General features: G+C 36.0%; 1 protein-coding gene across 12 annotated transcripts in view; it reads right to left on the minus strand.

Moving 5' to 3' along the window:
* The window catches only part of LOC124223065 (uncharacterized), a 313,561-nt gene that overhangs the window by 179,552 nt on the left and 108,011 nt on the right, over positions 1 to 25,998 (minus strand). The window lies entirely within an intron of this gene.

The following is a 25,998-nucleotide window of genomic DNA, read 5'->3' on the forward strand; positions in this document are numbered from 1 at the left end:
AGAGTATTAATAAATTCCAAAACCGCAAAAAGTGAAAAAAATGACGTTTTTTGTAAAAAAAAATTAATAAGTTTTTTAATTTTTGACACTTGGAGCTAAACAATTAACGGATACAGTCGATGTATGATATTCTTAAGAATTATTCAGGTTTATTATGTCACTCGAAAAAGAGGTATTTATTTTGAAAAATGAAACGAAAAATTTTTGGTAAAAAATAAAATACTCATTTTTTCAATGATTTGGATTTATTTGTTCAAAAAAAAAAAACGATTGTTTGACACGGCAATTGCTTGAAAAGCTTGTTTATATAATAATTCACAACGGAAAGTCGAACGTAGATTATACGAAGTTTAAAGTAATGAAAAATTAAATATACACAACTTGACGAAAAAAATCCCAGTAGCTTAAAAGACTGGATGCTGACTTTGTCTTCTAATAAATCACGAAAAACAGTTGAAATAATTCTGGAGCAAAACAAACATACTTTTGTCTACTTTGCAACACTGCTACTCACAATCAGTCTTATCCGAATGACGTTCGAAGGAAGCGATACGTGTCATCTGTCAATAAACGGCGCTATGAGTAACATTTTCAAACTTTCAAGTTCCGAAAATCTCGATTAAAACCCCTCAGATGATTTTTCTGAAGAAAAAACCGTACAACATTACCGACACCTGATATAACAATGAAATGACTGTGAGAATCGAGGGTTGAAATCGAGCCTAACGTGACAGGAATTTGGGGAAAACGTTCGAGTTCGTTTTCATAGAGGGAAATCAATTAATACGATTCCCCCTCTTATTCGAACCACTCAACGACCCTTGACGTCAATTCAGAAACGTATGGAATTAGCAATAATTAGCGAAACACATCTGCAGCGATGCCGAATTCGGGGGTGGGTAACTAATTTTAACCGAGGACAAGAACAGCGTGCGTTAAAACTTTGTCTCGTCGCAGTTGATTCTATTTCCGGATTATGAAACGAGTTAATCTCCGCTTTGATAATTGCCCCTGCGGTGAATTTCGCAGCACGCGTGGGTGGCGAGAATCGAGATTGACAGCCAGACACGTGGATCTAGATCAAGCAACGCGTGATTGTGTAAAATTTATCAGTTACTCCCCGGAGGATATAATTTCTTCGACCTATGAACACAAGCCTCACTTATTCCATATTTTTCTACAGATTGTGTTAACAAATTTTATCGAGTCAGTTTGCATTGATACACATATTCGCAAGCCTCGTGGAATTCGATTTAAATAAGAGACGTGAAAGGAATTTAGTTGAATCGCCGAATTACAATAATAAATATTCAATTAATTTCACTCACTGAATATAATATATTTCCCTTTTTTCACATCGACGACTCGCAGCGGCGAATATGGTAAAATGTAAGACAAGTAAAATTCCGATTAAATATGTAGGTGGGATAAGAATTTTCTCGGTAATCGAAGCGAAGCAACTTCCAAAGTAAAGTTTCGAGGATTTGAAATTTCTAAAAGAAATTAGGAAAGTCTGAGTCGACTGTATTTCCTGAGAAAAAAACTATCGACGAATGCGGAAAACGAGAAAAGCTGGAAACTAAGGTTACAAGAAAACGTGGAGTAAGTGTCGTATTTAAAAGTTAGGTGACTCAAGTCGACCGAAGCGAGTAAAGTGCAGAAATATGCGATTAAAGAACCGAATACGAAGATGATCGATCAGCGAGCCATATTGCAAATAGAATGCGTAAATATTCAAAGTCACAAGGGCTAATATGATACAAATATGAAAAATATCAGGTTTTAGAGTAATCTCCTATAAAAAAAAAAAAAAACGAATCCTACCGATACCGGAGAAATTTGAAACGTGATGGATCCTGACTTGTGTTGAATTTTTCCGTTCCAGTTATCTTCCTTTCAAACTTCAAGGGACCGAAAATGGGATTTGAATGCAAAAAGGGAGTTGGATAAAACAAAACGTCTCAATACCGTCCAGCTCTTAAATTCGCAAAGAGATGCATGATTTAGCAGGTTTTAAGGGAAGAAGGGAACGGTGAAAAAAATGAGAGGGAAGCCAATCGGTTCGAATGACAAGTAACGAGGATAGAGGACAGAGGACGGGAGGAGATCCTGCGTTTAATTGCTATCGATAAACGGCGCTGGAAACTTGAGGCGATTCAACGGCGAATCGAGATTGACGAGAGTGATTAGCGCCTCGCTTTGCGGCGTCGCAGCACTTTTAAAGCCACGGAAAACGGTCGAGGAGTTTTTGGCGGAAGGAGGTCAAACTAATGTTAGAAAATCACCGCTGCAGGGTGATCAATCTTCGGAAATGACGGTTAAACTGCTGGACCGAACGCGTATAACGTATTCTCAAGGTGTCGCTGGCATCAAGAAAGAACACACACGAGGAAGTCAAGAAAGGAAGGGGATCGTGGAGGTGGGTGCTGGGATTGTAACGTGGATGTAAGACAGATGAGAGAAAAATCACCCTCGCTATTAGAGCCAATTTTCATCGGTTTCAAAATAGAAGAATGTATCGATGTGATATTTGAGTTGTAGAATGGAATAGGAAGCTTCTTGTTCGGTAGCGACGAATGCGGTCGGATTCTACGGAGCAAATTTTCTAAAGACTTTATTCTACGGAAATATTTTTCTGCTGAAAGGAATTCGAGATTTCAGTTCAAAAATAATCCTGCATGGATTATTCTACAGGGGAATTCTACCGAAGAATATTTTTCTACGAGAGAATTGTTTGAAGATATATATTTTTTTACAGAAAAGAATCGAAGATTCGCGTCAGATATAATCCTCCATGATTTGTTCTACAGGGAAATTTTTCTAAAGAATATTTTTCTGCGAGAGAATTATTTGACAGAATATTATTTTTTTTACTCAAAGGAATTCGAGATTCATATCAACAATAATTTTGCATGACATATTCTACAGAATATTTTTCTGCTGAAAGGAATTCGAGATTTCAATTCAAAAATAATCCTGCATGGATTATTCTACAGGGGAATTCTACCGAAGAATATTTTTCTACGAGAGAATTGTTTGAAGGAATATTTTTCTACAGAAAAGAATCGAAGATTCGCGTCAGAAATAATCCTCCATGATTTGTTCTACAGGGAAATTTTTCTGAAGAATATTTTTCTACGAGAGAATTATTTGACAGAATTTTATTTTTTTTACTCAAAGGAATTCGAGATTCATATCAACAATAATTTTGCATGACATATTCTACAGAATATTTTTCTGCTGAAAGGAATTCGAGATTTCAGTTCAAAAATAATCCTGCATGGATTATTCTACAGGGGAATTCTACCGATGAATATTTTTCTACGAGAGAATTGTTTGAAGATATATTTTTTTACAGAAAAGAATCGAAGATTCGCGTCAGATATAATCCTCCATGATTTGTTCTACAGGGAAATTTTTCTAAAGAATATTTTTCTACGAGAGAATTATTTGACAGAATTTTATTTTTTTTACTCAAAGGAATTCGAGATTCATATCAACAATAATTTTGCATGACATATTCTACAGGGAAATTCTTCTAAAGAATATTTTTCTACGAGAGAATTGTTTTACAGAATATTTTTCTACTGAAAGGAATTCGAGGTATCAGATCAAAAATAATTCTGCATGAATTATTCTACAGAATATTTTTCTACAGAATATTTTATCTAAAGAATATTTTTCTATAGAAAGGAATCAGAGATTCGCATCAGAAATAATCATAAAAATATTCCGTAGAACGATTTTCCTGTAGAATTATTCATGCCGGATTATTTCTCATGTGAATCTCGAACTCCTTTCTGTGAGAAAATATTCTGTAAAGTAATATTCAGTAGAAAAATGTTCTATAGAAATATATTCTGTGGAAAACTATTCTGTAGAATAATTCATGCAGGATTATTTCTGATGTGAATCTCGAATTCCTTTCTGTAGAAAAATATATCCGTAGAAACGAGTCTGTAGAACATTTACTTTTGTCATCTCAACTACGACTTATATTTGTAAATCGTAAATATGATTCGTAATTGAGGCGAGAAACGTTGAAACGAATTACAAGTATGATAATTGTAATTTGAAATATAATTTGTCATTGAGACGGTACTAAAATACAGATAACATTTGTATTTTGTCATTAGAACGAAAAAAATAGAAGTTAGATTGTATTCTGTAATCGTGGTAAAATGAGATACAAATTACATCATTAGTTTGTAGTCAGGACAAAATATAATAAAATAAAAAATTAGATTATCATTGTGTCACATATCGTGAAATGAGATGAAATCGAACTTACATTTGTACTTCAGAATTATGCCAAAATCAAGTAACCGACATTTGCACCCCGTAATTGCGGCGCAAATGAATTACAAATTACGTAGCATTTTGCAATAAATTGTATGCGATGAAATAAAACACAAATCATATTTCTATTTCGCACTAGAGATAAAACGAAATCCAATATACATTTTACCCCCGTACAAGAAGTTTTATATTCAATGCAATCATTGATTGGATGAACAAATGGAAGACGGATTAAATATAGATATTGACTGCATTTAAAAATCGTACAAAGTCATCCGAACAGAAATATTAATTACCTGAAAAAATTAACATCCAAACGAAGTTAACTACTGATTACACACGTAATCTTTATTTCGTTTTTCTCTATCTAACCTGTAATTTGTTTTACCCGAAATACGAATTGCTCGTGTAATGTACAACAAATGAAACTGTCGCTTGATTGTTGAAATTTTTTTCTCTCACGTTGCCGGATTTTATGCTGAATCGATAAAGGTCGCAAATTCATCGGCATTGATCAACGTTCCAGATTTCTAAACGTTCTACTTATCGTGGTTTGCCAGATGTCACGATATTTTCCGCTGTTACTAATAACCTTTTCATTTTTTCATTCGATTCTACTGAAAATCAGTAGGGGTAGAAATTCTGAGAGCGTGAATTCACCTTAAAAATTGTAAGCTTATTCAAACGGTCTCCGAGTGAAAGTCTTGAGTCTCGAGGTAAAAAAAAAAAAAAAAAGAAAAAACAGAAAAAGGAAAGGAATTCTTTTTTGTCCGTCGTCCTTGACGTTTAACAACCCGTGTGTCACAGGGTTTATTTAGTCCAAGTTTTTTACGAGTTGGTAATACCAACAGAGTTTACTCACTCCCAGTTATGCAAATTTAATCTAAAAGTATTTTACTCTCCGCTTATTTTCAAACGGCGGGTACGTGAAAGAAACAATTTTTTATAGCGAATGCCGGTCGGTATGTTAATTTTTTTTTTTAAACACACTTACTAAATTGTTCGTTATCACATCAGAGAAAATGGCTGACCATCTTTAGTTCCGCTGGAGGGAAAAATTAATTATTAACGTTGAAATCTAAACCAGGTAATACAATTATTTTAATATAATTACAATATAATTATATAATTATTACACTTGTAATTTGTAATCGATTCGAAAAAAAATTGTCAATTACAATTGTAATTTGTAAATTGATTCGAAAAAAGTGTCAATTAGAATTGTAATTTTCCTAGTGAAACAGTTGCGTTCGAAATTTTTCAAGATGTCAAAAGGTTTGCGTGGAATTTAAATTTATCTTCACCGATAGACACAATTTCTGGTAGAACCAATAGGTTTACAAATATACCTAATATTTCCAAGGTTGAAATGTTATTATCTAGTAAATAGCAATAAAAGAACTTCTATTAAGTATATTAATCTGTGACCGGTAGGAATTTTTTTTTTTCCCCTCTTCAAAAATGAAATTTTTTTTATTTTACTAATTAACAAGAACCTTAGGCGAGAATAGTCTTTAAAACTAGGGCACGATACGTTGATCAAAGAAATAATTCACGTACTATTATAATTGAAAATGTAGGTATTATGTTTCACTTTTCAGATATCACATGCATGGATACTTTCTCTCTCATTGTCAGAATTTGATAAAATTAGAATGTCATTACTTCTTCTCCGTATTATTTAGTCATCGGTTACTTGGTCCAAGGTCATGCATGTAGGAAGTAGATGAACGTCAATTTTTATGTATTTAAATTTGAGCAAATGTTCCATTCAAAACGATTTCGAGTAATTTCTAACCAAATTACTCTCTGCCAGCGACGGAAATGCGGATTGTACCAGGAAACGGAAGTCGAAATAACGTCAAACTCTCGGAGACGTTACGGTGGTGGAAAGCTTGGTGCGTATGTTGACTTTGGAACTCGGAAAACTTGTTAGTCAGCCACCCCTAGTTGCTTTTAAAAAGTTTCAGGAAAGTTTCACCGAAACCCTGCAGTCAGCCTCGTTCACACAGTCGTTATGCTCCCGCAACATCGTATTGCTCTCCAACGTTATGGTTGTCGGAAATATCTGGACGTTCTTGCCTCCGTGCAAGAAATATGTATGGAGCATTCCACGCCAAATTGCGCAGCCTGCGACGGTAAACATTTTGAACTATCTTTTTTTTTTTTTTTTTAATAAAAAGAACTACACAAGTATAAAAACAAGTCCTTCCGTACCGTTCTTTGAAGAATTATTTAAGCTATCTAGAACGATATCGATTTCATTTTTGAGTGAATTAACGCTTATTAATACAATGTTTTTCATCGTTCATTGGTGGTACAATAAAAGCTCGTGTAAAGAGTTTAGATTCGTTTCGTTATTCCGTAAAAAAAAAAATCCCAAGATTTGTCTATTTTGTTCCGATCATGGAAAGCAGAAATAAATTGTAAATACAATTTTATCGATCCTTTTTATCGGTGAATCTATGCGTGTATCGCACACGTTACACCAGGTACCTCTTTGTTATTTCCTTTCTTCTTTCATTAAAGATTTTTTCCTCGTTTCCGCGAGTTTCTCAATCGCCTCTGATCTGTTCTCTTTGTTTTGCACCCTGCAATTTGTACGTACGTGCCCTGCTGCTTCTGCACTCACTCTGCAACGAATTTGCTCCGAAAGTTCTCTCCTTTCTTCGACAATCCAATCTTTAGTTATTCTCCATTCATTCCCAACTCCTAAACTCACAATGTCTTGAGCCACTCTCTCTCTCTCTCTTTCTCTGATCGAGATACTTTAGTACCTTGTTCTTCCGTTGTTGTTAATTTGATCTTGCCGATGATTTGTACAGCATGACGAAGAAAGATTTTTTCCGTTCTTATCCCTCTCAAATGTTGGTGTTTCATAAAAAAAAAAGATTCTCTCAAAAGATGAACTCTTCCAGCTCAATCTAACAGATTGCTATTTTGATTTTCATTTTCCAACCGCTCAAACTTGGGAAAATTTCACTCTTGGTTGATGGTTGAAATACTCGTACACTGTTCAATGTTTTTTAAATTCAGCCATAGGCCCTTGGAGTTAATTTTTCGAACTTTCCAAACATCAATAACAAAACGTAGTTATCATCATTAAAACACACATTACAGCCATCTGAAAACTACGGATTTTTACCGAAAAAGAAATAATCGGTAGTAGTCAGTTTTGTGACTAGAAATACGTGAACATTCAGTGTACTGTCATGATTTAAAGTAATTCTGACTTCCAGCAGGCTTGTGAACGCCAATTCCGTCACTTTTTTACAAGACCACCGTGTAATAATAATTATATTTCAAGTTTGCACCGCAGCTCACTCAAAATTCTTTCTTGTTATTTATCCTAGGATCACGATTCGAGACTCAGAGTACCGAGAAATCGAATTTATTTTCATTCCTTGACTTGAGCCGAAAATTTCTGACCAGACAGCGAGAGGTCAGCGTAGCTTTTTCTCAACAATCTAATATGATATGTATACCTTTTAAAGTATAGGAGCAAGAAGTTGATGTAAATCATTAATAACCGATTACTCCGAATTTTAATTGAAACTGAATTGTTGACAATCTATATGAAAAACAGTAAACAAACTGCTCATATCAACTCAAACGTTATTCTATTTTTATTGAAAAAGTAATTTCTTGCAACAAAATACTGAAAATGTGTAAAATAAATGCTGCGGATCTCTGCGAAGATGTAAATTTTCAAGCACAACAGCGCGACGCAGTTTTGTAAACTTTAAATACCGGTGATTCGATTATTCTATTAAAGCTGCAAAATTCGCGAATAATCATCGGACATCAATGACGTCAAATCCGATCGTCCTCAAATTTTACATACCATTGCATTCTCACGGTATAAAACTTTTACGGTTACTACCAAAGAACAATTTGTCCATTAAGGGGGAGGCCTGCTTTAGAAGCTTGAAAAAATCTATTTTTTTTTTTTTTTTTGCATAAATGTCTTCCCAAACTATCCAAGAATGTGTCCCTAAAATTTCAGACGCAAATTCGAAATATTTTCGGTGTTACAGAAGAAATAGTGAGCAAGCGTCGAGCAGGTATACGAGCGGTTTTTTGAAGTTTTCAACCAGTTTTTTGAAGAGTCTGAACCAGTTTTTTGAAGTTTTGAACCAGTTTTTTGAAGAGTCTGAAGGGCAACTCTATGGACCAGGAATCGCTGATTAGCATATTAATGCGGTAAGTTCAAGAAAATTACGATTTTTTATGTACGAAAACTTTGACGCACGATTTCTCCGTTTTTCATTTCTACTCTTTTTCCTAATTGGCGGGAAAGATAGGGAAAAAACTAAACGTCCTATCGAAACGAGACAAATTGCATTGTACTCGGGATGAAATTCTCTTCTAGTTGAACCTTAAAAACCTTAAGAAAGTTAAGATTAACCCACTTTTTAAACAGTCTAAGGTGAATTCTTTTCCCAAGAAAAGTGAATTTTTTTTTTAATTTGCAAAAAATTGTTGAATTTTTCACTTTTTGTGGAATTTTCTTGGTTCAACTAGAAGCTATACTATTGAGAAGTAAAAATTTTTTTGGTTTCTTTGTTTCAGATGGAAATTGCGACCTGCACCTTTCCCGCCGCACGACAAATGCACACTCGAGACGCCTCGGTGAAATGCTTGTACCAGGCATAATATGACATGTATCCTAATGAAAAAATTCGAGAAGACTGTTGAAATACGTAACAATAAACCCTGAAAGTTTCGTTTTAATCGGATATTTCTTTCCTTCCCAAAAAAATCCTCGAAAAAACCGATTTTTTGAAGCCTCTAAAGCAGGCTCCCCCCTTAAATTATCCTCGACGATTATCTTTCTAATTTCTGCGTTATATTGTTATACTTGGCATTATCATCATCACTGATGGATGCGCCGAAGGCTTGTGAATTTAATCACCGTCGAAGCATCCTCCCGTATATGTATATATATGTATATATATATATATATATATATAGGCGCTAGCAGGCCTCGAAATCAAGGGTACCTAAGACAGGGATGAAGTTACGGGAGACCGCGGGACAGGGATGCCTGGATTTAGGTTCTCGGCCGTCGAGGAACGAGGGTTGGGTTTCTGGACTTAGAACGCCCGAAAAGTTCTTTTACAAATCAGTAAGCCTCAAGCCCGCCTTATCCGCTCTCTATATTACGGGAAATCCCTCAAAAAATTGGAAAGCGATTGGTATCGACCGACACCCGCCACCATTCGAAGCGATTGAAATTTAAACAGGCGGAAAAACGAGTTTATTTTACGTATAGCTGCACACGGCGTTACCAACTCCAGGTTTTACGTTACTCTGGCGTAATGAAAAATAATAAATACAAAAAGAACAGCGACAATATGGGCCCGATTTTTATAACATGTTACAAACAATTTTTATAATTAGATTTCGGAAAACCTTCGGATCATTTCTAAACGTCAAGACACCGATGAAATTAACTTGAATTAGTCGGAGGAGAAATTTTAATGAAATCGTTCTTTGATATTAAAGTTGAAGAGGAAATTGGAAAAAAAATTCTTTCCAACTCGATTGAATAACTTCTCTGGCTTTGTATGAAGGGTTGATTTCTCTTCACAGAGGCATCTGTGTGTAACGAAATTGTTTATCATATCGATTTGAATTTCTTTTCATCCAAACATTTTTCACTTGATGAGCAAAACATGCGGGCAGTAATGTCGTTACGTGAAAATGATGCCTGCATACGTTTGCCAATTGTTTTTTAATTACCTACGTAAGATTCGAGTACCGATTTTAGTTTCGATGACATATTGCCAGGTATCATCTTCTCGACCGTTTCATTATTATTGTTTTAAGACAATGCTAGAAAATATAGATTCCTTACAGTCCGTTATTACCGGTCGTCCAATTCCCGAATGGCTTATCAGCCAAACCCAAAAACTCCTGGACAGAGTTTTTTCTCCGGATTCGATCGAGTTTTAAATTTTCGTCCACCATATTGGATCCACCATATTGAATTTTTATAATCCGATTTCAGATTCGTGAAACATGTATACATATGTGCAGAGGGGTAACTTTTTTACGAATATCAATTGTTCCTTCAATTATCAAGATTTTTTTCAATCAATTTCTTTCCAACAATAATTATCCTGGAGTATTGAAAACCTGTTAGTATACTGTCATAAATAGCAAAAAACCGCAAAGAATTATGTTGAAAACTTCTCTAAATGTACAAAAAACGGATGTAAAGTAGGCGGTAAGAATACTTTACACCATGACTCGAGGGGTCAATGCGAACTAAATTTATCCTCCCTTAAACCGCCCGTGTAGAATTTCGACGAAATGACCCGGTAGGTACAGATAAGTTCTGAAGTACCTACCAACGTATACAGATTATCTCACGTTGAATATAGTAGATCGTCTGCGATATCCGGTGATTGTCAGGGATACACAAGGCGAGGGGAAAATAGAATAATTAGATAACACGACGTCGACGTCCACGGATTGAAAGAAATAAATTCCCAGCCCTTGGAGATTGGACCGGATGCAGGTGAAGTCACGGAGTCGATATATCGAGTGGATATAGAACCTCCCTCATCGTCCCTGCTCTCATTTCCCGCCCCCGCCTCTCCTGTTCTTACACGCAGAGATATCCGAGGCAGAGTCACGCTTGTGTTTGGCCAAGTCCATGTGCAGGTATCTGGGTGTGTACCGTTGTATGGGTAATGTAAAGGTTTTACCGTACTTACGTTTTAGCACCCTGTTTTCTCGAGAATGCTGACGAGGTGCTAGACCGAGATGACGGCGATGGGAACGACGGGGCGGGAAGAGGGCGAGGAGGTGCCTAAGTAAGACCATGTAAACAGGTTCGAGGATCTTCGATACCGAAATCCTAGATCCTGCAATCCCAACGGTCAAATTGTTTCTTGGTACTCACAGAAATCGTGATTCACATAAAGTATACGCAAATATAGTAGGTACGGTGGAAACACGAAAAAATGTTAGCACCTTTGAATTGATCCTCGAATAAAATCGACGTTGAACCTGAACGATTAACCCTCCGTGCGAATATTCATTTTTTACAGTTTTTTTGTCCGTACACTTTTTCAAAAAAGAAAATTAAGGACTTCATCTGAAAGTGTTGGCTACGTTGTTCAAAATTTTATAGACTCAAAAACTTTGAGGCATTGTTCATAAAAATTAATGTCTTTAAAATGACTGTTCCGTAAAAGATCCAGTATCAGCCATGAAATGGTAATGAAATGGAAGTCTGGGCAGCATTGAATCGACTCGTTATTATCAATTCACATTTGATGTGATAATCTTGTGACAGAATTTTAGAATCTTCGTTTTGTTTTTGATGTTTATAAACCATTCCTTTCAATCATTTTACCCATGACAGAAGAAATTGTGTGTGTTGCTTGCTTGATTATGTAGAACCTCAACCTTTATTTATCTTCTGACCTACCAATTGTTTCCGATGATTATAATTCTAACTATCGAGTCATGAAATCTATGGATCTAATTTTTCCACTCACCTTGATTCTACAATCAATTGATCGTTTTCCAACCATTTATTTCCTGGATTTGACATCCCGTAACCGATCCTGACTTCAACATCGAGTTTGTTTTACAGAATTTTCGCATTCTTTAAAACAACAAGTCTGCAATTCAGGAATTTTATATGTCAATTTGTTTTTAGTACTACATTTTAACCGAATAACTTGTTTCCACTGACCTGCCACGCTGATTCTCGAGTCCTCGCCTTTATTACTTGACTTTGCATTATGGCGCAATTATAATAGCTTTTCCAGAAAAATTCCATCATCTGATACTGAAATTATTCCTCGCCTCTCGCATGTAAAATTTCAGATCCTTTCAGCCGGTGGTGCGATAAGTTGAGTTGACAGCCTCTACCGGCTGAGTTGAAAATAAGAGCGTGTTGAGCTGTGTGCGTGTGAGAGGAGCCCGGTATAAGACATCGTCAATATTGATCTTCGAACGAAAAATATCACTCTCGGTATTTTGTACGCCGCAAGCCCCTTCTTCAGTTATCAACTTGACACACGCACTTCGAATCCTCTTTATATTATTTTCAATCGGAAATTTTCACCCCAGTGCGTCTCTCGGTGTCGCACAACACCATCTGCTACTTATACCGATTCGTTTGACGAAGTCATTTCGGACTATAATCAAATGACGTGTCATTTCTAATATTTTTCGAACTCGCAGATCTCTGGATTTCTAGTATGGGTACGAGAACGAAATGATAATAATTCACGAAATTAACCTGTCTACTAATCTACGTACTGTCCACGAATTAGTTACGTGAAATGTGATTTTTTTTCAATTCAAACGTCAACTACGAATTTTTCACAGTCCTCCTCAGAATTTAAAATACACGAGAGAAAAAATTTATATTCACGTGCTACAGCAATCAGTTTCCGCGACATATTGGCCCCAATTGATACGTCACGTTTTATCAGTGTAATATCAAGTATTTTTGAGTAAAACGAAGTGGAATCCTTCTTCGCGCACCATATACAGGCGATGAAAGTTACGAGTTAGTTACCTAACCTAACCTTTACCGTACCTTTCATGTCCGATCCACCCCAGCTATTCTTCGGTAAAAGATTAATGACTTTCTTTCGATACCCCGAAAAGGATTCTGTCAAATTGAAGTAATAACGAAATATTCTAATTTTCTGTACACGTCTCAAAATATTTCAATACGATACCCTCGGAGTGGATCCCACCCCAGCACTGAAACTGGTTCTGCATCAATTGCTGCTCCGACGAGAATTAACAGTGGTTTTTGAACCTTTCGAAATGAAGAATCACAGAAAACATTGTCAATTTTCTACGGAGCAGCATGTAAAGAAGTGTTGAAGTGAAAAGAGTTTTAATTCTAGGGTGGTATCCACCCCGTGTGTATCGTATTGAATTATTTTGATGTGTGTACAGCGAAGGCTAACCTAACCTAACTTTTATTCGGACCGATGTTCTAGCATAGAGTCTGAGTTCCTCATCGCAGGAACAACGGATCTACCTTTCGGTATTGCATCTCACTATTGGCGTTAGTTAGCCGGTGAGGAATAATGTTAGGTACAGCTAGGCTTCTCTACTTTTCTCAACCAGGGCTTGGGACCGGCTACGGCAGTGAAACCTGGTTGATACGCGTCTTCCCGTAACCTAACCTAACTTAACCTAACCTAACCTAACTTCGACGCATGCGCATGTGCACGATGGGGCTTTTCTCGCACAGCTACGAAACGCGCTTCTCGATTTATACTTGGATTTATACAGATAAGGTGAGCTTGGCATATTTCGTGTTGAGAAAAATTTTCCATTACAGGTGTAGTAAGAAATAGAATTCGTTACTGCGCGGAATGTGACAATCCCGAAGTCGTGCGAATGCGTGATACTCGCCCTTCTGTTTGCCTTTGACTCCCCTTCATACTCGTTGTGCGTGCGTTGTGACCTTGACGCAATAGTACCGAAAAACAATATTCTGTTTGCGTCAATTTGAATGGTTCACGTAAAATTGACTGAAATTTCGGTGTCTCTAGACGAACTACAACGTCATTGAATATCAGTTATTCATGTGTCACGTACAAATGATTGTTTACTTAATTTGAAATCTTTGCCGTCAAAAGATAGATTTTCTTCTTACGTTCTACCTGTAACAAGTATTGGCGTAATGCATTGTATTTTACCATTCACGGAAGGAATATTTTCCAAGAACCGGATCACCCATCCCACCGCTGCCACCAACGTTTTATCTGATTGTGAATTAATTTTGCAGTTTTATTTCTTCAAACCAAAACCTCTATTTGTAGAAGTTATTACTACTTTTTTTTCTAAAATACCCTGAAAGACATTTTAATAATTGTATTTGAAGAGGACATGGGTGACAATATGTAATATTTGTTGGCTAGAAAAAGATTGTTTATCCCTGCGTAAATCTTTTATGTTGTGAAATTAATATCTTCTCGATTATGTCACATACTCGCCAACGTCATGGAATATGAATTCCCAGCGACTGTTCTGTCGGCAAAATGGTTGGGCAATCTTCTTTTGTTTCTCTGGCAGCTGTAGTAGGGTAATAAAAAAGTATCGTTCCAGTAATTGGGACACGTCTACGCGTTGAAAGCGAAACAAAAGAGCCGCTAATTTTTTACCAGCCGTAAAAGGTCGTCCAAAAGAAATGGAGAACGTGGAAAGAAAAAAACTTCGAGGCTTTAATATATGAATACACCCGGTTTCATTTACGTGGGTAAGTGTTTCTTTTGTTCTTCTGTAAAACCTCTTCGCCAAACCCCCAAATACTTAATTGTTTTTAAAAGTACCTCTGCGACTTACAACAAATCTTACTTTTGAAAAATGTAACGCAATTCGTAACTTGCCGATTTGTTCATTCGCTCCAGTTTTGTAATTGCTCTAGCCTAGGAAGTAGAAAATTTATTTTGTTTTCAACGGAATCTGCAATCTGCAGACGATACTGATTAGTCGATTCGATGAGACTCATAATTTGATAGTATAAACATTAGGGTGGTTCAGAAAAGGGCCCTTTTTTAAGGGCCCTTTTTTTATACTCCTGCCTCAACGACGTTGAAATTTCGAAAAGGCTATTTTCGAGAATTTCAAAATTGAGATACCTTAAATCCTCCGGTGGCTATTTTTTGTATGACGAAACAAAATTTTTTGTAAAACCTGACGTGTATGCGATGTTTTTTAGTACCGAACAATCTATGTTGAAATTTGTTAAGACTACTTCATCTAAATTTCAAATTTTAAAACATTTCACTGCTCTTTATTATTCTTGATGCTTCATAGCGAACAAGAGCTTACGCGAAACCGGAGAAATGTCAGCCAATATTGAATACTACCTGATCAAATTATTATTTTTTTTTTTTTTTTTTCGAGACTTTAGAAAAATCCTTATAACGTGACGTTTATTGGTTTATTTTTTTTTTTTTTTTTTTAAATCTTACTGAAAAATGGATTTCGTGAATTGCAAAAATCAAACGTATCTCAGATTTGATAGAAGTTTGTGTTTCGTCGTACGAAACATAGCCACAAATTATTTGAGGATATCTCAATTTTGAAATTCCCGGAAATGGCCTTTTTAAAAATTTCAACATCGTTGAGGCAGCGGTAAACAATTTTTGAGTGAAAAAGTGCAAGAATCTCGTAGAAGAGCGAAATCTAAAAAAAAAAAAGTCCCTTTTCTAAACCGGCGTAATAAACATGGAAGTTAGGATCGATTGGAGCCGTCTTTACACTTTTCAAATAAACCGAAACGATGAAATACGGCATCCTTTCGGATGACGTGATCAGTGATTTGAGCGTCACAACAAACTTGGCTGCTGGTCGTAATGGGAAAGTGCCTTTTACCGCCGCGTCGTCGGGAGTTTCGGATTAGATATACATGGCGTGTTTCGCAGGCCGCAAGTTTCACGTTTCATCAATCATTGGCTGGTGCAAACACTTTAAAAAAGTTCTTCCGATACGAAACCCTCCCAAGCTGTGGTATAGAAGCTCCCTAATTACATATTTATGGGATCACGCTGAAGGAGAAAAAAAAAAAACCTTCAACAGTTTTTCTCCTCCTCATAACTGTCAAACGGCATTATTAATCTCGGAATATTCTACCGAAAAAGAATAATCCCTAGAGAAGTTTGCGTTTTTTTTTATCTTATCCTCACATTTTCATCACTGTCGTTCGTTTTTTTTTTTTATTCCGTCACGGTTTCAATTTAACACCTTCCACATATTGTGTATACATCGTTATATATGCACTTTATAAGGCAATCTTGAATTTTGGCTCGATAGATTTTGGTCTTAAGCTAATTATTGCAGTTCTGATTTGATTTCATGCAGCTATCTGGCTCTCGACTGTTTTTACAAATGAATAAAGCGAATAGTTGCTGTAACTTTGCTACCAGGCTACAATAAAATGTAAATTTCAAATACCATTGAGTAGTTATAAATTCTTACATAACCTACGTATATATTCAACTTTTGGACGGTATGGAAGAGACGAAAGAAGACCTCAAAGTGCGGAGTAAAATTCTCTGTATAAATCCAATTTGTATGGTTAGGGAGTGGCTAATTACATACGAAAATTATTTCGTATGCGTTGTAACGGCCATACGAACCCTAAAACCCTGCAAGGAATAGGCTAAGATGCGGTGAACGTTCCCTCTATTTAATCCTCTGCGGGCTAGCAGAAACATCGATACTAGATTAAAAAAAGAAATGAAACAACGGAAGCGTCAAAAAGATGAGAAATACAGAAAAATAAAACACTGAATAAATATTGTGCGCGAGGCACTAACAAGGAAAGTATCCAAGGTCGATCTCTCCGATTTGATTTCTTTTGTAATATGTTATAGTAGACCTACAAACTAAGCGACACGTATTTTTTTTTACCTGCCATTGAACACTTTGAGGGGGTGAAACCGCCCTCCTAAGTAAGGCACGTCAAGGGGCATTTTAGCAGTTTCACCGACAAGAACGTAATATTTTTCAACCAACCCAACTGGAAAAGTTTCCTCATAACGAGAAATGAATAATTTCATTTTCTCAATTAAAAAAATAAAATACAATAAACTGCCAAATCGCTCCCTGACATTCCCTATTATGGACGGTGGTTTCAACCCCTCAAAGTGTTTAATGGCAGATGAAAAGAAAACAATACGTGTCGCTTAGTTTTTAGTCTACTAAAACATATTACAAAAGAAATGAAATCGGAGAGATCGAGCTGGGATACCTTCCTTGTTAAGTGACAGAGAAACAAAATTTAATTGACAAAGCAAAATACCATAAAATCAAATAAAATTAGATAAAGGATGGTGATAAGGCTTAGGGTATGTTCCTTTTTTCACTACAAGTACTGCCAGTGTTCCGATGTACGGTTACAGCCCTACTGCTAAACTCCTATGACGACATCAAATCTAATACGTGCTGTGGTTACTTTAGCCAGGACCAAGACACAGATGCAGTTGAACCAACAAAGTGGCAAAAGGCGAGGGAATTTGGCGGTTAAATTTGACGGGACTCCGCACGTTGTCGAATATAATCTGTATATATTTCTGTGTGGTGTCTGTTATTTCATGATGGATCAGTTCAAAGAAATATATTTACACAAATGCAATTTATATGATGGAGAGCAATTTCTTTAGTTTCTTTTTCATTTATTTTTGCTGTTACATCATTTTTGCAATTGCGTAAAATAGTGTAAAATATAACCCATTTAAGTCTTTCAATAAACATTTACCTGCAATGATATTACGAAGGAAAGGATAATTCGGTTAGTACATTCCATTCGTACACTTGAACCGGTTAAATCTCGTGTAATATTTTCCACGTCATCAACGTTGTTGATTTTGGGCACCATAGTGGATTTTTAATTAATTTCAGGTTATAATTGACAGTCGAAAAAAATTATAAGATCAACCTCGTGGTCGGTGCTGTGAACCGTTCCATTTTACAGTGCCGCAAACACCGAATTCTATTTCGGAACAACCTCCGCAGCATGGATTTAGAGAGGTAGACTGCATGGTCTGTGCACCGAGCTGAAGCCGTTATTGGAAAAAGAGAGAGCAACGGCTGGAGCCGACCCTCTGTGTTGCACATTTCTGGTGTAATTTGCACACAAGATTGGCGTATTCTTTTTTTAAGAGCTACTTCCCTCACGCGTTTTGCCACAAAACCCCATAAAAAGTAGTCTAGTGATGGTAGATCCGGTGAACGAGGTGGCCAAGCTGCAGAAACGCCTTGTCCTGTCAACTATTTGCCAAAAATCTCACTCGTCGTTTGGCTTGATTAGTCGACTATTTTCATACTTGTATTATACCGTGTGTGCATGAGGAAAGTGCGCACCCACAGCTGTTAGAAAATATCCCTAGGAATCCACCGTTACTCGGAAGAAGTTATATTCGCAAGGAAGGCGCGAAGTTTTGGTAAAGTATTTTTTTAATAATGATTTCCGGATTACAGTTGTAAATTGACCGTTGAAGGAATCCGATGATTCGATTGACGCGATTAACATGTGTCTAATTTATTTTACTTCGGATTAGCTCCGAATCGACGAACTGTTTTTCGTAACAACACCGACAGCAGTTGCCCGCAGGTAACGGTGGGCTCCTAGGGACATTTTCTGACAGTTGCGATTGGTATTGCCTCGTCTGCTCAATCAGGCGGCAACTGTCAGCCAATGAAATTCAAACGACTTAACGCACGCGCATAAGGTGCGCACTTTCCTCGTGGACACACGGTAGGTCACCGAACTCGCCTCAACGTCAGTAATGATGTCATGAAAACCAAAATACGTGTTTCGATTCAAAAAAGTGGAGTTGACCTTGACGTATCGTTGGCTCTTTCGATGAAAAAAAATTGCGATGATTCCGTGAAACGTCGTCCTCGAACAATACGAGTTTCGTTTAAAACTCATTTAGATATCACGAATGCTTTTCGAATGTTATTGCTCTGTAACTCTTCAAGGGATCATCCTAGTATACAATTTTCAAAAAATACATACACATACTTTTTCTTGTTTGCATTACCGGTGAGTATAGACGGGACATTGTATGGACCTGGCATCACAAATCGGCTAATCGATCATCATTAAACAATTTAGATGAAAATTCCGCAGTCCAAACTTTGAACGCGTTTTTCTCGAATCGTGGTTTTTTAAAGCGGCGTACACTGCCAAAGGAAGAATTTTCAAGCTATCCGTCTCAAATTAGGACACAACATTTTTCACGCTGTTCTTTAATCTTGATACGTAAGCTTTTATTTAAATGCTTCACGTTTTTGTTTTATGAGAAACTGTACGAAAAAATAGGCCAAACACGATAGTTTTTTTTTTCAAACCACCGCCATTTTGCGACTTTGGATTGAAAAAGAAAACACTCCCATATCAAGGTAGCGGCATTCATATTTACGGCCACAACCATCCGGACTCCATTTTTTCTAAGACGTTTCAACTGTTAAGAAAATTGTAAAAAGAGAAAAGAAAATCAAACGTTCAACAATTTATTTTCTGTTCTTCATGAGTGCTTTGATTTGAAATGAAAAATCAGACTGATTAGCGTATTTAACCATCAACTATGTTTCGACCTGTTACATCAATATGATACCTTAAAATCGCCACCCTGTATAAACACCGCCCAGGTAACGATAGCGTCTTTGCATTTCTTTCTCTCTCGGTGATGCGAATTTCTTACAGACCGCTTGCGGGAAGGTTAGCTACGTGGTACGAGACATGAGAACAAATGTATACAAAACAAAAAAATTAGAAATATTCTTTACAAGTCTAGTTTCGACCATATCGTAAGCCTTGATTCTTTGTCACTATCATACGGGATCTGCGACAGGGTGAAGCTGGTGGTCCATGAGATAAGCAAATAAAATGTAATGTCACACATGTACAACTTTGTCATTTTAAGAGCGAGTTCGTATCAAAGGACTTCAGCTATGTACACTTGGGTACAATGAATCTAAGACGGCTAATTTTTTACACTAGACGGTTAATTTGCCTACAGCGCCATAGTCGGCCAAGCGCGAAACTAACTCAATCTCAATAAACGTAACATAACCCATGACCGTCGAATCTAACCTTAGAATACGTGTCAATCCAACAAGTCATTATCCCCGCGGTATTCTAAGGTTGGATTCGACAGTCACGGATTATGTTATGTTTATTAAGATTGAGTTAGTTTCACCCTCGGCCGACTGTGGCGCTGTAGGTTTCTCCGTGTTGCCAACATAACTGTCTAGTGTAAGAAATTAGCCATCTCAGATTCATCGTCCGCAAGTGTACATCCAGCTTTGGCAAAGTTTACCTTTCCGCAAATTATACTGTTGTATAAAATCTATGGTTATACATTTCCAACCGTGAATTTAGGGCAATGATGTGTATAGATGAGTCTAACTCTCACGCCATTTTGCCATAATATAGCGGATCTTGGGAAACATCAATATTTCAAAAGTGAAGGTATGCCGGGGTCATTTTGTAAGGATGTCAGGTAATATATTCAACATAGTTACCAAGTGATTAAATCTGGAATTCGACAAAAAGACGTTGAGATGGTCGAACAACCGTCGATGAGACTTCTAGGAATTCCAATTACACGTTTTTAAGAATACTTCCGAAAAAGATGAACGCAGTATTTGATTTAACGAATCTTTATTCGAAAAATTCGTAATCAAATACGTGAATCATATTTATCAACACTTTTTCAATTACAATACAATTTTTTATAAGTAAAACAAATTTCGAATAACTCTATTAACGTATCTCTTTAGAGAAATTCTATAACGCTGGATTCATGATGGACTCCCAAGATTGATTATTGTTCCACAAAACCAATTTTATCGACCGAGGATTTTTACCATCAGTCGGTAAGTGATTGAAAATTTATCTGCGATGTGATCATCCGAGAAATGAATTCTTTCTCCGAGAGGTTGAAACGATTAAAATTACAAGCGAATAATAGAAATTGGTAAAGCTTAAAGGTTACATACGGTATAAACCTTCGTTACAAAAATATCAATCCTGAATCCAGTTTAAAACTAATTCGCATTCTCAATTGAAAAAGGAAAACGACAAGATAAAAAAAAAAAAAAAACAAACAAACAAACAAACGTTTGTTCACGAGTCGTACGGCAAGTTTTTAAATAAATCTACATACCTGGCAAGCAAAGGAAAATGTAAAAAAAAATCGTTGAAGGGATGTTAAATTAACGAGCGTACCGAAAACTCGATGGTATGCATTATACATACAGTCACCGAGAACTGGCAACGTAATGCTCGGCCCAAAAGACCTAAAGGGATATGAAATGTAGCCCCCGGAGAACACTTTCTGGCATTATATGTTATATGTACGCAGGAGTTCCAGGTTCCAGCTGGGTGGGCTTAGCCGTTATAGTGTGTAGCAAAGTTTACACACATAGTGTACATTCACAGGCCGGTGAACACATACACAGAAGTGAATAACGCGTGCGAAAGCCTTGACCCTGAAGCTAACGCAAAACCGTACTTAACAGGGTCAAGAACTTGACGGTGGAAGGAGGACTCAGGACTAGTTCGGAGATATTAAACGGAGTGTTTGAAGGAAACTTCGATTATAACACCTAAGCTAATTACATGATTGATGGGAGATATTTACTACCTGCTACTCGGAGAAGCTCACTGCAGTTTATGTGTGGTAGAAGCCATTATTCATCGACGACCGCAATTATCTTTGCAGTGTCTGTAATTTGGGATACCTACGCTTCGGTGTATTCGTGATGTAAATCCGCGGATAAGGAATTTTAACGCCCACTACGCGGCGGTGAAATATCGTGCCTTCGGGTTCAGTTTGTTAGATGTTTTACTAAAATTTTACACCGAATTATCATGGAAAAATGACTGGATTTCGTTCCGACGGATCCACTTGTCTTCGGAAATTCTTTCGGTGTGTCCAAACCACCCTCAGCCAATATTTAAACTCTTACCATACCTCGGCTTTGTGGTACCGCAAACATATAAACTAACCCTTCCAGACCACCACCAAAAATTCAAATATTTGAACAATTCTAGTCCAATCCCCCAGCAGTCAGATTTCTCATAGATCTATATGTCAAGCGTCGGAACCCTTGCATTGTAAAACTTGAGGATGTACTGGACATACATTCTAAACCAAAAGTGAGTCTCGTTGACAATATTGAACACGTTATGACAGGATGAAAATTTGAAAAAAATAAAACACAGTAAAGACGATAAGATAATTAAATTTGAACAGTAACAGTGCTCAAAAGTTATCAATGAATTGCTTAAACAAAACATCGTGTAACAGATTTTCAGGGAATATTTTTCTTTTGTCATGTGAAACGAATGAGTTGATTTTTCTGAATACACATGGATTTTTAAAGAATTTTGTCAATGTTCTGAAATTTCCGTTCTCGAAAATCCATAACGGCTGTATTTACGAAACTATTCGTCCAATGCTCCGAAAACTTCTGAATTGTATTATACAATGTTTCTACGAAAACGAATCCAAAACTCACGACGTTTCGTCCATTTTTTCAAAATTTAAAACCTTCAAACGCGGAAATTTCAAAATAATGAGAAAATTCCTAAAAAATTCACGTGCGTTCAGAAAAAATCAACGAATTCATTTCACATGACAAAAAAAAAAAACATTCTCTGAAATCTATTGATCAATGTTTCGTTTAAACAATTTATCGATAACTTTTGCGGAGTGTCATTGTTTAAATTTAATTTTCTCATCTTCTTTATCGCGTTTGATTTTTTTCAGATTTTTATCTCAACACAAAGTATTCAATATTGTCGACGAGACGACTCACTTTTGGTTGAGAATGTATATCCTTACGGGTGAATCGGTCGAACCGTCGGAATGAAATATCAAGAAAAGATAAGAAATCGTTGAAAAAAAACTTTTTATTTTCATCAATGAAATGGGATGCCTGATATATGATGTAAATTATTTTTAACAAATTCGGATAACACCAGTTTATGCAGATATTCAAAACTTTGAGACGAAGTGTTATAATTATTTTCTTTTCTCTCTTTCTCTAGTTTCCGATCCATTTCCAATGTTTTTCGGCTCATTTCAGTTTTGAATATTTTTTGAACGATGTTCTAATCGGCTAGCAAAGTAGGCCCAGCAAAATTAAAAAATCGGACGAAAGACACTGCAGAGTTTACTTATTTCAAATAGTCTTATTATAAAACATCTTTTCAAATTGTTGACATCTTAGCTTTTGCTATTCGAATTTGCTGGTATTCATTTCAATACATAACCTTTTTTAATAAACATTCACCGTCACTGATGCAAATAATATTGACGGAGAATTTTGAAACGTTTTTTGCGTTTTTGACTAACTTTTCATTCAGACTGTTCGGTCGATTCGTGCTTAGCCTGTAATCCAACATAACAAAGTTATGATCACAGTCGCAGAATATTTACTTGAATTTTTACAAAATCAACCGAAGGCCTGAGTGAGATTGAAACACGTTCAGAACGGACAAAAAAGCACTCGCGTTTACACGCTGAGGAATTGTAAATGAAGTTTTGGAGTACATGGCTGATAAAATATTACGACAAAACCTCGATCTGATAAAATCAACCGGAAGACTTTCATCAATAATGGATGAAATATTCGATACTTCAAGAGTATAAGAACAAGTCTCGTTGCCTATACAAGGAATGTTTTTTAAAATTTATGTATTCACGAAACCGGGGACGACGTTATTCACGATCACTCAAGATGTTTTCGTAAGCTACATTATACAGCCCGTCATTTTACTGGATGATCGTTTTTGAAGGAAGAGAATGATCTTTGCTCTTGTACCTGCGTTTAAAAAATATATGAAAAGCACAGTTTTCTACACATTTGTACAGTGAAAATTAACATTGCGGCAAATACGTTGAAAAAATTATGTGCATTTTCACTGCACTAATCAGGGCATAATTTTCAACAAATTTTTAAATTCAGAAATAAACGAACTGATACGTTTTAATGCATTAAAAAAAGAAAAAACCAAGTGCTGTTTGGGAACCATATTTTTCACTTTACTACGTAATTGCTACGCAAGTTAAAAAAACTTTACTTCACTGTAGCCTAGACTCGTTTAACAGTTGATTTTATTCCCCTTGTAAAATCATGTCATTCGATTAATTTTCAACTTGATCAAAATTTATCTTCTAATTATTACAAGCAATAATATATAATATATTTAATTCCACTATAATGAAGGACCTCTTTTCTTTAACAAAAAATAAATTTGCCTTGTTTGAAAATTAATTTATTGACATCGTTTTATAACCCACAATATTTTACGATAAGTCTAGTATTTTCACTGTTAATCTCGAATAAAAGTGAATTTTTACATAATTTCAACTTTAACTTTGAACGACTTTTGAAAGAGTTTTGTTATCAAAAAATCATAGGAGACTTTTTAGTTAGAGAAATATATATACTGCATATTTACGTACATTGCCTCGTTACTGAGCTACAAAATTCAGAAGTAACTGAAATTATTTTCGCGTGTTAATTAAATGGAAAATGGAAGATTGGGATCAGGGCGCACTAAATATTAACGTTAAGGGCTGAAATTATAACAGACGTCTTCCTTGTATATCCTTCCTATAATTATTAAACGTGTAAATTTGAAAATAAAAGAAAAGTGTTTATTTTTTGTTTTTTGAATCACCCAACTGTATACACACCGCGATATTATTTTCGAAAAATACAGTCAGAATTGTCGCAATCTCACGAATCTTCAATGGTAAAATCTTGACACTGTTTGCGTCCAGGGGCGACGTAGGTAATCATGGTGAAAGATGGACAGTCATTTAAAAGGGGGTTTTGTTAGGGGAAGTTTAGTTTTATCGTCCCTGAGGAACGTCACGTGCCGACTACCCTTTATCGGCATCTGTTTAGGATTATCGTCGAAGTAAAACGCGGAGAGACTTATTGCGAGGGTGGGGCCAATTCCGCCTCTCTCTCTCTCTCTCTCTCTCTCTCTCTCTCTCTCTTTCTCTCTCTCTCGAGATTCTCACCCTCTCGCCTTTCAATTTACCAGAAAGTAAATAAGTGCCGACACTTATTTGGAGAAGTGAATCGTCGGTGGAAAAAGAAAAAAAAAAAAAAAAAAGGAAGTTAGAAAGCAATCCTGCTCCTTACAGAAGTGAAAGAAAGAATTTTCCAGTCGAATTCATTTCCATGAATTATTGAATAAAATATAATTTCACTATTGCGTACGTCTGGATTGAGAACAATTATGTATTTCTTTCGAGTCAATTACAAAGTTAAATTAATCGGGAAAATTTTATACAAAATAATGAACTGGGTATAAATATTCTAGTTTACATCTAGGATATAATGGAACCAAAAAATCTTCTCGCACGTTTTGGTTTTGAAACTGAAACTTTCAAAGCTGTCATAAAGATCAACCAACGACCCGGAAAGCATATCTCGTGGAATGGAATTCAGGTTTAATGAATTGGAATATTTTATATACATTATCGGATAATTCATTGTCAATTCGAGAAGCGGATTTCTCTTGGTCTTGATCCGCCCCTCTTTCATAAATTTTTACCAGGGCTGTGCGATCGATAGATCAATCGTAGATTATTACTGGTAATTGTTTTTCTATTGATGCGATTAATTGACTGATCTGGAAAACAATTTGACAAAAGGGCGGATTAATCGATTGATTGAAAAAAAAACGATTACTTGGAAAAATCATCGTTAGGAAAAACTGATGATAACCTGCAAAACGAAGTAATCGCAAAAAGAATGTACAGTCATAACGATTATTCAAACAATCACTTTATCGAAAAACGATTGATGCGAAAAAACGAGTAACGGGAAAAATTATAAATGGGAATAACTGTTTACCAGTGAAATAATTAATCAGAAAGAGGATCGGTCGAAAATCGATTAATTGAAAAGTGATTGCTAGTCAAGACTGTTACTAGTATAAAGAGAAAAAAAATAATAAAAAATAAATCTGTAAATTTAAACTCAAAAACTCAATAATGTCAAAAATGATTAATAGAAGTACAGTTTTATTAGATAAACTTTGCTTTTTATTTCAACGTGCTGTAACGTGCTGCTTAAAATATAAACCAAAAACGTCCAGACTTACTTATCAACGTAAAAAAGACAAAAGCAAACTTCATAAGTAACGAATGAAGATTTTTC

This window comes from Neodiprion pinetum, chromosome 7, assembly GCF_021155775.2.
Source record: "Neodiprion pinetum isolate iyNeoPine1 chromosome 7, iyNeoPine1.2, whole genome shotgun sequence".
NCBI classification, from domain to species: Eukaryota; Metazoa; Arthropoda; class Insecta; order Hymenoptera; family Diprionidae; genus Neodiprion; species Neodiprion pinetum.